The sequence below is a fragment of the Ranitomeya variabilis genome, chromosome 5 (genome assembly GCF_051348905.1).
Source record: "Ranitomeya variabilis isolate aRanVar5 chromosome 5, aRanVar5.hap1, whole genome shotgun sequence".
NCBI lineage: Eukaryota > Metazoa > Chordata > Amphibia > Anura > Dendrobatidae > Ranitomeya > Ranitomeya variabilis.
Genome location: NC_135236.1, coordinates 627,427,686 through 627,443,342, shown reverse-complemented (window position 1 = coordinate 627,443,342; position 15,657 = coordinate 627,427,686). Strand labels below are relative to the sequence as shown.

Below are 15,657 nucleotides of genomic sequence, written 5' to 3'. Positions count from 1 at the left end.
GTCCATGCGTCTGTTGTCAGGTGCACCTTTGTACTCACAGATTGCCAGAGTGCATGGACAATGCGGTCTTCTACATGCTGGTGGAGGGTTGGGATGGCTTTTCTCGCAAAAGAAGTGTCGACTGGTTAGCTTGTAGCGTGGTACAGCGTAGTCCATCATGGCCTTATTAATAGTAAATAAAATATATAACTAGGCTCTATGAACTTTTAAATAGGTTCCAGGGGTACACGGGCAGCATTGGTGTGGTCAGTGGAGGAGTATTGCAAGTAGGGGCTGCAGACAGGCTATCAAAGGCCTAAAATAACAAACAGTAGGCAGTCATGGCAGTTTTACATCGGTTACATGGATACACAGGCAGGCACTCCAGGCAGCATTGTGGTCAGTGGAGGAGTATTGCAAGTAGGGGCCGCAGACAGGCTATCAAAGGCCTAAAATAACAAACAATAGGCTCATTGCAGTTTTACAGCGGTTACATGGATAGACGGGCAGGCAGCTTGGTGGTGGTGAGTGGAGGAGTATTTAAAGTAGGGACCGCAGACAGGCTTCAAAGGCCTAACATAAGAAAATGGGCTGGCTGTAGGCACTTTATAATTGGTTCCAGGGGTACACGGGCAGCAGTGGTCTGGTCAGTGGAGGAGTATTTAAAGTAGGGACCGCAGACAGGCTTCAAAGGCCTAACATAAGAAAATGGGCTGGCTGTAGGCACTTTATAATTGGTTCCAGGGGTACACGGGCAGCAGTGGTCTGGTCAGTGGAGGAGTATTTAAAGTAGGGACCGCAGACAGGCTATCAAAGGCCTAACATAACAAACAATAGGCTCATGATGGCAGTTTCACAGCGGTTACATGGATACACGGGCAGGCAGCTTGGTGGTGAGTGGAGGAGTATTTAAAGTAGGGACCGCAGACAGGCTATCAAAGGCCTAAAATAACAAACAATAGGCTCATGGCAGTTTCACAGCGGTTACATGGATACACGGGCAGGCAGCTTGGTGGTGGTGAGTGGAGGAGTATTTAAAGTAGGGACCGCAGACAGGCTTCAAAGGCCTAACATAAGAAAATGGGCTGGCTGTAGGCACTTTATAATTGGTTCCAGGGGTACACGGGCAGCAGTGGTCTGGTCAGTGGAGGAGTATTTAAAGTAGGGACCGCAGACAGGCTTCAAAGGCCTAACATAAGAAAATGGGCTGGCTGTAGGCACTTTATAATTGGTTCCAGGGGTACACGGGCAGCAGTGGTCTGGTCAGTGGAGGAGTATTTAAAGTAGGGACCGCAGACAGGCTATCAAAGGCCTAACATAACAAACAATAGGCTCATGGCAGTTTCACAGCGGTTACATGGATACACGGGCAGGCAGCTTGGTGGTGAGTGGAGGAGTATTTAAAGTAGGGACCGCACACAGGCTATCAAAGGCCTAAAATAACAAACAATAGGCTCATGGCAGTTTTACAGCGGTTACATGGATACACAGGCAGCTTGGTGGTGAGTGGAGGAGTATTTAAAGTAGGGACCGCAGACAGGCTATCAAAGGCCTAAAATAACAAACAATAGGCTCATGGCAGTTTCACAGCGGTTACATGGATACACGGGCAGGCAGCTTGGTGGTGGTGAGTGGAGGAGTATTTAAAGTAGGGACCGCAGAAAGGCTTCAAAGGCCTAACATAAGAAAATGGGCTGGCTGTAGGCACTTTATAATTGGTTCCAGGGGTACACGGGCAGCAGTGGTCTGGTCAGTGGAGGAGTATTTAAAGTAGGGACCGCAGACAGGCTTCAAAGGCCTAACATAAGAAAATGGGCTGGCTGTAGGCACTTTATAATTGGTTCCAGGGGTACACGGGCAGCAGTGGTCTGGTCAGTGGAGGAGTATTTAAAGTAGGGACCGCAGACAGGCTATCAAAGGCCTAACATAACAAACAATAGGCTCATGGCAGTTTCACAGCGGTTACATGGATACACGGGCAGGCAGCTTGGTGGTCAGTGGAGGAGTATTTAAAGTAGGGACCGCAGACAGGCTATCAAAGGCCTAAAATAACAAACAATAGGCTCATGGCAGTTTTACAGCGGTTACATGGATACACAGGCAGCTTGGTGGTGAGTGGAGGAGTAGTGCAAGGAGTGTCTGTCCCAGTACTCCCAAAATATAAATAGATGTTAATGTCTCGCAAAACAACCAAAACAAAAAAAAAAGGTGGCATACTTAGGTACAGGGGTGGGCTCATCTACTGAGTTTCTGACATTGTAATTTGGCAGTAACTATTTAATGGTGCCAATATAGGACACAGACACAGACTACTTTAAGTTGCATCATAGATGTCTACAAATTTGTATTGTCAGTGCCAGACATTGAATGATGTCAGCGAATAGACTAAAGATTGGTGGAGCTGTGCGACATAATTTTGCACGTGGTAGAGCACATTTTGAGCTGGGGTAGGGGGGAACTCTCTTGAGGCCGGCGGGACCGCCCCAGGGCCCCTCATGTTACAACGGTGTGTCTGACGTTGGGTGCGCACCACCACCGCCAGAGACACTACATTGTACTATGAGGGACCCAGTAGCAATGCCGTCAACCAAAAGCGAGCACACCCACCTCTTCAGACAAACAGCAGTCTCACGGGTGCTTGCGCCAAGTCGCGATACCACGGCCCCGTGTGGGGAGTTTTGCCATTTAGGGAGGTGTAAACATGTCGTATGCTGTACAATCAGCTGCAGCAAATTAGACATTAGAAAAGTAATTCACAGGCAAGAGCTTTTCATAGGAAAGCTAGGTGTCGGCCGGGCAAGGTGGGGCAAAAGATTTCGAAATCCAGTTGTGGTTCATTTTAATGAATGTTAGATCGTCAACATTTTGGGTAGCCAGACGAGTCCTTTTTTCGGTTAATATTGAACCTGCAGCACTGAATACTCTTTCTGATAGGACACTTGCTGCCGGGCAAGCAAGCTCCTGCAATGCATATTCTGCCAATTCTGGCCAGGTGTCTAATTTGGAGGCCCAGTAATCAAATGGGAATGACGGTTGAGGGAGAACATCGATAAGGGATGAAAAATAGTTAGTAACCATACTGGACAAATGTTGTCTCCTGTCACTTTCAATTGATGCAGCAGTACCTGTCCTGTCTGCGGTCATAGCAAAATCACTCCACAACCTGGTCAGAAAACCCCTCTGTCCAACGCCACTTCTGATGTGTGCACCCCTAACACTCCTAGTCTGCTGCCCCCTGGAGCTTGTGTGAGAACGATCACGTGCGCTGTGTGCTGGGAATGCCTGAAGCAAACGGTCAACAAGAGTTGATTGTTTGGTTGCTAATATTAGTTCCAAGTTCTCATGTGGCATAATATTTTGCAATTTGCCTTTATAGCGTGGATCAAGGAGGCAGGCCAACCAGTAATCGTCATCGTTCATCATTTTCGTAATGCGTGTGTCCCTTTTTAGGATACGTAAGGCATAATCCGCCATGTGGGCCAAAGTTCCAGTTGTCAAATCTCCGGTTGTGATTGGTTGAGGGGCAGTTGCAGGCAAATCTACGTCACTTGTGTCCCTCAAAAAACCAGAACCCGGCCGTGACACGCAACCAATTTCCTGTGCCCCCGTGAAAGTTTCCGCATTAAAAATATACTCATCCCCATCATCCTCCTCGTCCTCCACCTCCTCTTCGCCCGCTACCTCGTCCTGTACACTGCCCTGACCAGACAATGGCTGACTGTCATCAAGGCTTCCCTCTTCCTCTGGTGCAGACGCCTGCTCCTTTATGTGCGTCAAACTTTGCATCAGCAGACGCATTAGGGGGATGCTCATGCTTATTACGGCGTTGTCTGCACTAACCAGCCGTGTGCATTCCTCAAAACACTGAAGGACTTGACACATGTCTTGTATCTTCGACCACTGCACACCTGACAACTCCATGTCTGCCATCCTACTGCCTGCCCGTGTATCCTCCCACAAATAAATAACAGCACGCCTCTGTTCGCACAGTCTCTGAAGCATGTGCAGTGTTGAGTTCCACCTTGTTGCAACGTCTATGATTAGGCGATGCTGGGGAAGGTTCAAAGACCGCTGATAGGTCTGCATACGGCTGGCGTGTACAGGCGAACGTCGGATATGTGAGCAAAGTGCACGCACTTTGAGGAGCAGGTCGGAGAACCCAGGATAAGTTTTCAATAAGCACTGCACCACCAGGTTTAAGGTGTGAGCCAGGCAAGGAATGTGTTTCAGTTGGGAAAGGGAGATGGCAGCCATGAAATTCCTTCCGTTATCACTCACTACCTTGCCTGCCTCAAGATCTACTGTGCCCAGCCACGACTGCGTTTCTTGTTGCAAGAACTCGGACAGAACTTCCGCGGTGTGTCTGTTGTCGCCCAAACACTTCATAGCCAATACAGCCTGCTGACGCTTGGCAGTAGCTGGCCCATAATGGGACAACTGGTGTGCAACAGTGTCATCTGCCGATGGAGTGGTTGGCCGACTGCGTTCTGTGGAAGAGCTGTAGCTTCTGCAGGAGGACGAGGAGGAGGAGGAGGGGGTGCGAACGCCTACAGCCAACTGTTTCCTAGACCGTGGGCTAGGCACAACTGTCCCTAAATTGATGTCGCCTGTGGACCCTGCATCCACCACATTCACCCAGTGTGCCGTGATGGACACATAACGTCCCTGGCCATGCCTACTGGTCCATGCATCTGTAGTCAGGTGCACCTTTGTACTCACAGATTGCCTAAGTGCATGGACGATGCGCTGTTTAACATGCTGGTGCAGGGCTGGGATGGCTTTTCTGGAAAAAAAGTGTCGACTAGGTAGCTCGTATCGTGGTTCAGCGTACTCCATCAGGGCTTTAAAAGCTTCGCTTTCAACTAAACGGTAGGGCATCATCTCTAACGAGATTAGTCTAGCTATGTGGGCGTTAAAACCCTGTGTACGCGGATGCGAGGATAAGTACTTCCTTTTTCTAACCAGAGTCTCATGTAGGGTGAGCTGGACTGGAGAGCAGGAGATCGTGGAACTTTCGGGTGTGCCGGTGTACATGGCAGACTGAGAGACGGTTGGAGACGGTATTGTTTCCGCCGGTGCCCTAGATGCAATATTTCCTCCTACTAAACTGGTGATTCCCTGACCCTGACTGCTTTTGGCTGGCAAAGAAACCTGCACAGATACTGCCGGTGGTGCGGAAAATGGTGGCCTTACAGTGACGGAAGGGATGTTGCGTTGCTGACTAGCTTCATTGGCCGAGGGTGCTACAACCTTAAGGGACGTTTGGTAGTTAGTCCAGGCTTGAAAATGCATGGTGGTTAAGTGTCTATGCATGCAACTAGTATTTAGACTTTTCAGATTCTGACCTCTGCTTAAGCTAGTTGAACATTTTTGACAGATGACTTTGCGCTGATCAGTTGGATGTTGTTTAAAAAAATGCCAGACTGCACTCTTCCTAGACTCGGATCCCTTTTCAGGGATTGCAGACTGAGCTTTAACCGGATGGCCACGCTGTCCTCCAACAGGTTTTGGCTTTGACACGCGTTTTGGGCCAGATACGGGCCCGGCAGATGGAACCTGTTGCGATGTTGATGCCTGCTGCGGCCCCTCCTCCACCTCCGCTTCTGAACTACTGCCGCCTGCACCCTGTTCCCCCAATGGCTGCCAATCGGGGTCAATAACTGGGTCATCTATTACCTCCTCTTCGAGCTCGTGTGCAACTTCGTCTGTGTCACTGTGTCGGTCGGTGGTATAGCGTTCGTGGCGGGGCAACATAGTCTCATCAGGGTCTGATTGTGGATCTGTACCCTGAGAGGGCAATGTGGTGGTCTGAGTCAAAGGAGCAGCATAGTACTCTGGCTGTGGCTGTGCATCAGTGCACTCCATGTCAGAATCTACTTGTAATGGGCATGGCCTGTTAAATGTTTCACTTTCTAAGCCAGGGACGGTATGTGTAAAGAGCTCCATGGAGTGACCCGTTGTGTCGCCTGCTGCATCCTTCTCTCTTGTTGTAGTTTTTGCTGAGGAGGACAAGGAAGCGACTTGTCCCTGACCGTGAACATCCACAAGCGACGCGCTGCTTTTACATTTACCAGTTTCGGAAGAGGAGGCAAAAGAGCTAGAGGCTGAGTCTGCAATGTAAGCCAAAACTTGCTGTTGCTGCTCAGCCTTTAAAAGCGGTTTTCCTACTCCCAGAAAAGAGAGCGTTCGAGGCCTTGTGTAGCCTGACGACGAAACTGGCTCCACAGCTCCAGACTTAGGTGGAATATTTTTATCCCCACGACCACCTGATGCTCCACTACCACTACCATCATTACCAGCTGACAATGAACGCCCACGACGACCTCTTGCACCAGACTTCCTCATTGTTTAAAAATCGTAACCAAACTAACTTTATTTGTTGCTGTCAAACAACTTACACGGTGAGCTATAACTTCAGTATGATTTCAATATCCCTTAACAGGTTGGTGAGACCACAAGGAAAATCAGGCACAATGTTACACACTCTGTTTTCTGTGACACCAAATCACAGAGATGACACACACGCAGGACTGTCACTCAAGCACTAATGTCAATATTAATCTCCCACCTAATTTATTTTTTTTTTTTTCTCTGTGAGACTTTAGAAACCAAATAATATTTAAAAAAAAAACAAAAAAACAAGGCTTTCTATGGCCCACTGAATGAGAGATGGCACGCACAGGAGTGGCACACAAGCCCTGACTGAGGCCAATATTTTTCTCCCACTGATTGATGTAGTGTTTTTGTGTTGAGGTTGATTTTAAAACACAAATGAAGGAAAAAAATAAAAAGGCTTTCTATGGCCCACAATTAGAGAGAGAGGTGGCACACCCAGGAGTCAAGACTGGCACACAAGCTGAAATGGCAATATTACTCTCCCACTGTTTTTTTATGTATTTTTTTTTTATTTTCAGGGAGACTTTAGAAACCAAATAATATTTAAAAAAAAAAAAAAAAACAAGGCTTTCTATGGCCCACTGAATGAGAGGGACAGAGGTGGCACACCCAGGAGTCAAGACTGGCACACAAGCTGAAATGGCAATATTACTCTCCCACTGTTTTTTTATGTATTTTTTTTTTTTATTTTCAGGGAGACTTTAGAAACCAAATAATATTAAAAAAACCAAAAAATAAATAGGCTTTCTATGGCCCACTGAATGAAAGGGAGAGAGGTGGCACACCCAGGAGTCAAGACTGGCACACAAGCTGAAAGGGCAATATTACTCTCCCACTGTTTTTTTATGTATTTTTTTTTTTTATTTTCAGGGAGACTTTAGAAACCAAATAATATTAAAAAAACCAAAAAATAAATAGGCTTTCTATGGCCCACAATTAGAGAGAGAGGTGGCACACCCAGGAGTCAAGACTGGCACACAAGCTGAAATGGCAATATTACTCTCCCACTGTTTTTTTATGTTTTTTTTTTTTATTTTCAGGGAGACTTTAGAAACCAAATAATATTAAAAAAAAAACAAAAAAACAAGGCTTTCTATGGCCCACTGAATGAGAGGGAGAGAGGTGGCACACCCAGGAGTCAAGACTGGCACACAAGCTGAAATGGCAATATTACTCTCCCACTGTTTTTTTATGTATTTTTTTTTTTTATTTTCAGGGAGACTTTAGAAACCAAATAATATTAAAAAAACCAAAAAATAAATAGGCTTTCTATGGCCCACTGAATGAAAGGGAGAGAGGTGGCACACCCAGGAGTCAAGACTGGCACACAAGCTGAAAGGGCAATATTACTCTCCCACTGTTTTTTTATGTATTTTTTTTTTTTATTTTCAGGGAGACTTTAGAAACCAAATAATATTAAAAAAACCAAAAAATAAATAGGCTTTCTATGGCCCACAATTAGAGAGAGAGGTGGCACACCCAGGAGTCAAGACTGGCACACAAGCTGAAATGGCAATATTACTCTCCCACTGTTTTTTTATGTTTTTTTTTTTTATTTTCAGGGAGACTTTAGAAACCAAATAATATTAAAAAAAAAACAAAAAAACAAGGCTTTCTATGGCCCACTGAATGAGAGGGAGAGAGGTGGCACACCCAGGAGTCAAGACTGGCACACAAGCTGAAATGGCAATATTACTCTCCCACTGTTTTTTTATGTATTTTTTTTTTTTATTTTCAGGGAGACTTTAGAAACCAAATAATATTAAAAAAACCAAAAAATAAATAGGCTTTCTATGGCCCACTGAATGAAAGGGAGAGAGGTGGCACACCCAGGAGTCAAGACTGGCACACAAGCTGAAAGGGCAATATTACTCTCCCACTGTTTTTTTATGTATTTTTTTTTTTTATTTTCAGGGAGACTTTAGAAACCAAATAATATTAAAAAAACCAAAAAATAAATAGGCTTTCTATGGCCCACAATTAGAGAGAGAGGTGGCACACCCAGGAGTCAAGACTGGCACACAAGCTGAAATGGCAATATTACTCTCCCACTGTTTTTTTATGTTTTTTTTTTTTATTTTCAGGGAGACTTTAGAAACCAAATAATATTAAAAAAACCAAAAAATAAATAGGCTTTCTATGGCCCACTGAATGAAAGGGAGAGAGGTGGCACACCCAGGAGTCAAGACTGGCACACAAGCTGAAAGGGCAATATTACTCTCCCACTGTTTTTTTATGTATTTTTTTTTTTTATTTTCAGGGAGACTTTAGAAACCAAATAATATTAAAAAAACCAAAAAATAAATAGGCTTTCTATGGCCCACAATTAGAGAGAGAGGTGGCACACCCAGGAGTCAAGACTGGCACACAAGCTGAAATGGCAATATTACTCTCCCACTGTTTTTTTATGTTTTTTTTTTTTTTTTTCAGGGAGAATTAGAAACCAAATAATATTAAAAAAAAAAAAAAAAAATAGGCTTGCTATAGCCCACTGAATGAGAGATAGCACACACAGCAGTGGCACACAAGCCCTGACTGAGGCCAATATTTTTCTCCCACTGATTGATGTACTGTTTTTGTGTTGAGGTAGATTTTAGAACACGAATCACGGAAAAAATAAATAGGCTTTCTATGGCCCACTCAGTGAGAGATGGCACACACAGGGATGGCACTGTAGCAGAAATGCCAATCTTAATCTCCCACAAAAAAAACAAACAAAAAAAAAAAAAAAACTGTCCTACAATTACTATCTCCCTGCAGTAATGTAAGCCAGGTATGGCAGGCAGCAATAGGAGTGGACTGATGCACAAATTAAATAAAAAGTGTGGAAAAACAGAAAAGATAGCTGTGCAGAAAGGAAGGAACAAGAGGATATGTGCTTTGAAAAAAGCAGTTGGTTTCCACAGTGGCGTACACACAGCAATACAGCTATCACGGAGCCTTCTAGGGCAGCCCAATGAGCTACAGCGCTGAGGGGAAAAAAAAAAAAAAATAGCTTCCACAGTCCCTGCACACCGAAGGTGGTGTTGGACAGTGGAAATCGCTGCAGCACAAGCGGTTTGGTGGTTAGTGGACCCTGCCTAACGCTCTCCCTGCTTCTGATGAAGCGGCAGCAACCTGTCCCTAAGCTCAGATCAGCAGCAGTAAGATGGCGGTCGGCGGGAACGCCCCTTTATAGCCCCTGTGACGCCGCAGACAGCAAGCCAATCACTGCAATGCCCTTCTCTAAGATGGTGGGGACCAGGATCTATGTCATCACGCTGCCCACACTCTGCGTTCACCTTCATTGGCTGAGAAATGGCGCTTTTCGCGTCATTGAAACGCGACTTTGGCGCGAAAGTCGCGTACCGCATGGCCGACAAGCACAGGGGTCGGATCGGGTTTCATGAGACGCCGACTTAGCCAAAAGTCGGCGACTTTTGAAAATGATCGACCCGTTTCGCTCAACCCTACTAGCGAACAATAAGGACAAAAATAAGGAATTTACTGTACAAGACATAGCTAGAATTTCATTTTCTACTAACCATAGCATTGAATTCACAGAAATTAAAAACATCATACAAAGAAATATTCCAATGCTGTTGCAGGGTAAAAAGTTAAATGAGCTATTTAAAACACCTGTCATCTATGCAGCCAAAAAAGCCCCTTCATTGGGAGACATGCTTTCTCACACATTATTTTCTGTTAATAAATCCCCTACGTCTACTTAGCTAAGAAGCGTAGGGTTTAATAAATGTGGCCTTACAAAGAGTAAATGCCATTTTGTAGTTAGAACTGACAAATACATCTACATTTTTTTCTGGATTCAATTAGTCAGCCATACAGTTTAACGTGCTTTGTGTAAAATTGGCCTGCTAAATTTGGTTGTTCAAAAACTGACTATTGTCTTACTTGCTCTAGAACTTAGTTTGTGTGAAATATCATTGGTTTAAAAAAAAAACCTAAATTGGCCTGCTACAAGTGTAGAAATTTGGTTGCTCAATACAGTAATTGGCTATTATTCACACTGTAGGAGAGAAAAGCATCAAATAGGGTCTTATCCGAGAGAGGTATTAGAGGCTATAATCAGATTGCACTCACCTGATATATTATATACAAGAGCATGTAAAATCGTCGACAGCTGCCGCAGATCCACAGGTCAAACTAGTGACCAAAGGGTAATACATAAACTGGGAAAAAAAATGGATAATTTAATTTGATAATTTTTAAGGTGATTTCTGGACTTAGACTCCAGAGCGCAAGGCTGTACCCGCATATCATTGTTTACCATAGACTTGACCGGAGAGCTAGCAGTAACCAAACGTATACCATGAGCCTGAGCAAGACGCTGGGACCAACGTCTGTGCTGAGCAGCAATCGCAGCAGCCGGACCTGAATGGGAGAACGCAGAAGCAGATGCTTGTGATCTATCCCATGCAGTGGGAGAATCCTGACACCTAACATTTGGTTGTTCAAAAATTGACTATTATCAAACATACTCTAGAACTTGGTTTATGTGATTTTTAGTTGGTTTGAACAAATAACCTAATTTGAGCTGCCACAAGTTGGGTTGTTCAAAAAATGACTATTGTCATATATACTATTGAACTTAGTTTATGTGACATTTCGCTGGTTTGAAATTAAAAACAAAAATTGGGTTCCTTGGCACTCGGTGCCCAGCAACCACTGTTTCTCCCTTTATGGCATCTCCACCTTGTACCAGCATGACCAATACGTGGCAAAGCGTTTGTGGTCAAAGATGTTACATTTCCCTGATGGCACACTGGGTGAACATAGTGAAAGCGAGGGCCAAGGCCCACTCTGGCATGGCACATGAGCTACCGTCTCCGAGGATTGCTGGCCCTACTTCTATCAGGGTTTCTTGAATGTCCTACACCAGTTCCTGCACCCCCAATTCTACATCTCCATTGTGCTATCTTAGAACTCATTGTTCACATCAGCTAGAAGCTGGAAGCTCTGCAGCACTGCTGGAAACAGGCCCTGCTGTAGCTAATTTCTTTAGGAGTCAAACTGCAAACAACAGTTACTGAAAGGAATAACAGACCAGACAGATCTGTGGCTCTCGCTGCTGAACCTACAACCAAGCATGGTCGTGTGTTATAATGGGTGTAACCTGGTGGCAACAGTGAAGCTTGGCAAGCTCACAAGCGTGCCATGCTTGGCCCACATGCTCAACTTGATAGTTCAGCATGTTCCTTAAAACCTACCAAGATTGGCCAGAGCTTCTGGCCAAGGTACACCACGTCAGCGCTACAGCTGCCTCTGCTCTGGTGGTGCTACAGCTCACTGACTGGTGTGCAATATGACCATTTGCTGGATCTCCACATTGCACATGCTGGTAAGGCTTTGTGAGCAGCAGAGGCAAATTCTGAATACTAGCTTCAACACGTCCATCAGTACTCTGGTCAGCCTCTACATATAACAACTGATGTCTAACAAGAGATAACAAGAGGGGGCAAGGACGTGGATAACTAACAAGAGATAACAAGAGTGGACACATTTGTGTGATTTTCCAAGACTATGAGGACTCAGCGCAACAATCCTGCTTCTGTGCTTACTTAAACAGTTGCTACTTGCAATTAAACATGAAGTTTTTCATGTGGATCAGGTAGAGACAAAGGAAGACATGGACTGGGAGATTCTACCCAACCCAGCCTCATCTCATCTGCTTAGCACAGATTGGGTACCAGTAAGGTGGTGGGGCTGAGAAAGAAGAGGAGAAGCAGGAGATGGCTGAACAGGAGAGCAATAGAGGCTAGTACTCAAGCAAGCTTTGACCTGTATCTCCTACATGGATGGGCAGAGGAGGGGAATGAGGAGGAAGAGATGGAGGAGGATTAGGATGAGGAGATGGAGTTGTCATCGTGGTGGAGATATGGAAATGTTGGCTGTAGGGACCTTGGCACATATGGAAGACTTTATGTACAGCTGCATTACATGCATGACCCTTGCATTACATTGATGTTGGCCAAAAAAGAGTACTGGTTATTTGCCCTGCTAGACCCTCGCTACAAGGAGAACTTTGCCCAACCAAGGAGGAGAGGTGAGGGAGACACACACCAGGTACAGCAGAGACAGGGTTACACTATCAAATGCCTGGGTCAATTTCATGACACCCTCCCAGCGTCCATGCCCCTATGACTGGGTATTTTTGACAAGGGAAATGTTTTTAAAGATGGTCAAGCAATACGTGGCCGATAAAAGCAGTGTATTCCTTAAGTCCTCTGCAACTTTCAGCTATTGGGTCTCAAAGTTGGACACCTTGCATGTCCCTCTATGCCTTGGAGTTGTTGTGTTGACCTGCGGCTAGCGTCTTGTATGAGCGTGTTTTTAGTGTCACCAGGGGGGGCCATAACAGGCAAGTGCTTTTGCCAGACAAGAGAAAGTGCTGACAGGTTCATCTTCCAAAAGCACTACCTATTTGCTGTTTCTATGTAAAACAGTATTCCACAGCACATTCATTAAATTTCCATAAAAAATGATGCTTTGACACTATAGCTATTGTTTTGGTGGCATCCTACATTACTTTTTGCTGTACATTCACACATACTTTTAGCCAAAGTTCTGCAGTTTGGACTCAACACTGCAGCCACTGTATTTACGTAAAGATAACTGCATTTGAACAAGCACACAGCTCACAACGAGAGCCGTGATGCAGGGTGTTGTGATGCTGGGTGCCGGGAGACTGTGATTCTACAGGATTGATAAGAGCCGTTCCTCAGGAGCTGAGAGTAATGTGAGTGGATAGATGTGGTATAGAAATACATGGGTTGGAGAGAGCTGACTGGTATTTTAGAAGTTCACCCATTTCCTGGAATATAACTGCTGTGCAAAATCAGACAGGATCTGGTGGCTGACTTCCATGAAAACAAGCAGCACACTGAAAAATAATAGCTTTAATTGCTGGAGAATGAAAGGCAAGTCAATTGCAAACTTGCTTATTTTCATGCTGCCTAACTAATTAAAGGGCCACTGTCACCCCATCCAGCCGTTATAAACTAAAAGAGCCACCTTGTGCAGCATTAATGCTGCAGTCTAACAAGGTGGCTCTTTTAGTTTTTGATTCAGTTATTCCCTCAATAAAGCGTTTTAAAATTTGCCCTAAATACCTGTCCTTAGACCTGGAGGCGGTCCGAAGCCTCCTCTGTGAATCTCCCAACGGCCGTCACTCTTCTCTTCTGGGGCGATGGTCGCCGTCCCCTTCACGCTGTTTCTTCTTAAATCCAGCGCCTGTGCTGTGCGTGCCTGCCTGGTGCAGGCGCAGTCTTCATTGTCCTTCATAGCTCAGATCCAGGGTGCCTGACTGCGCCTGTGCGGGCACTGCGGCCACCCTGTTGCTGAATCCCCGCCCCGCACTGTGTTATTCATTATGCACAGTGCGGGGCTGGGGTTCCTGGGCATGCGCACTGCGCTGTTCAGATGCTCCCCCAGCTCCCCCGCCTTCCAGCGTTGCCGGAATATACAGGTTTCCTTGACAGCGTTTGGAATGAAGCAGCCGCAAATAACAATGCTGGAAGGCAGGGGAGCTGGGGGAGCGTCTGAACAGCGCAGTGCGCATGCCTAGGAACCCCAGCCCCGCACTGTGCATAATGAATAACACAGTGCGGGGCGGGGATTCAGCAACAGGGTGGCCGCACTGCCTGCACAGGCACAGTCAGGCACCCTGCATCTGACCTATGACGGACAATGAAGACTGCGCCTGTCCCAGGGAGGCACGCACAGCGCAGTCGCCGGATTTAAGAAAAACAGCGCGAAGGGGGCGGCGACCACATCTCCAGAAGAGAAGAGTGACGGCCATTGGGAGATTCACAGAGGAGGCTTCGGACCGCCTCCAGGTCTAAGGACAGGTATTTAGGGCAAATTTTAAAACGCTTTATTGAGGTAATAACTGAATCAAAAACTAAAAGAGCCATCTTGTTAGACTGCAGCATTACTGCTGCACAAGGTGGCTCTTTTAGTTTATAACGGCTGGAGGGGGTGACAGTGGCCCTTTAAAGCAAGTTCATAAGATGAGAATACCCCTTGTTATGGTTATCAAGAAACATTTTAACTGACATATAGTAGTTTTTCTTATACCGTTTACAGGCAAATGTACAGGGTGGGTCATTTATATGGATAGTCCTTGGTGGGCCATTTATAAAGATACATGAAAAATGGCCGAATTCAAAATGGCCGTCATGGTCACCACCCATCTTGAAAAGTTTTCCCCCTCCCATATACTACTGTGCCACAAACAGGAAGTTGATATCACCAACCATTCCCATTTTATTTAGGTGTATCCATATACATGGCGCACCCAGGTGTATCCATATAAATAGTCCACCCTGTAGTTCCCAATGGATACCTCTACTTGCCACTCCCTTCAGATGAACATATGAGTTCTTTACCTTACTAATGTCTTTTTCTTAAATAACTACCCATAACACCCAGTTTCTTAAATCATTACAGTATGAGATAGGGAAATATTAGCGCATATATAAGACCTTAATAAATTAGTAAACATAATATGAAACTATGAGATTTGTTAATGCTACACAAAATATAGAAGTTAGACAAAAAATAACCCTTCTATATCAACAGGATCCTTGAAAGTTTGGAAATGTGTGATAATTTATTCAAAGTTACTGTATTAGCAGTTAGTGCTGAAAGTAGATGCTAGATATTCATTGCATTGTTGATCATTTTTATCAGACAACTTATTAAAAATTACCATTCTGATATTAAATAGGCCTTGTTTCACAAAAACAGCATCAGTCTAATTTATTGGCTGTGTTTGGTATTCCAGCTCAAAACCATTCATATGCTTTCCATATAACTTCATGGCGCTGTGCTAAAAAATATTGAAAAATTATAAAAATATATGTGCAGGTACTGAGAAAGTGTTAGGTGAATTTAAAAATAAGTTAGTAAATATCACATTAATATGCTATGTCTTTTAGTATGATATAATGATGCGTAAAATATATCTGCAAAATATAGATTATTAAAATAAAATTTTACCCCTGCATAAGATGAGCATATTTGTAAAACGCAATCTAAAAAGCAAACATAGATTTGGCGGAACGCACCAAATATATATTTATAGAGTAATAGGTGCGTTTGCAACCCGAGGTCCACTGTGCAGGAGTGAAACCCGCTGCTATTAACTGACGGTACTATATGGCGGTATAAGTAAACTCTGTTACTTCACAGAGTCACTTAAGACAAGAGAACGCTGTGCCCTCTTAACCTCACAGAGGAACACAGCTACCAAATAGAGCGAACAGTGGTCATGCAGTCGGA

At 44.8% G+C, this 15,657-nt stretch overlaps 1 protein-coding gene across 3 annotated transcripts in view; it reads right to left on the bottom strand.

Moving 5' to 3' along the window:
- The window catches only part of LOC143776623 (protocadherin alpha-C2-like), a 513,355-nt gene that overhangs the window by 479,982 nt on the left and 17,716 nt on the right, over positions 1 to 15,657 (bottom strand). The gene's annotated exons all lie outside the window — the stretch shown is intronic.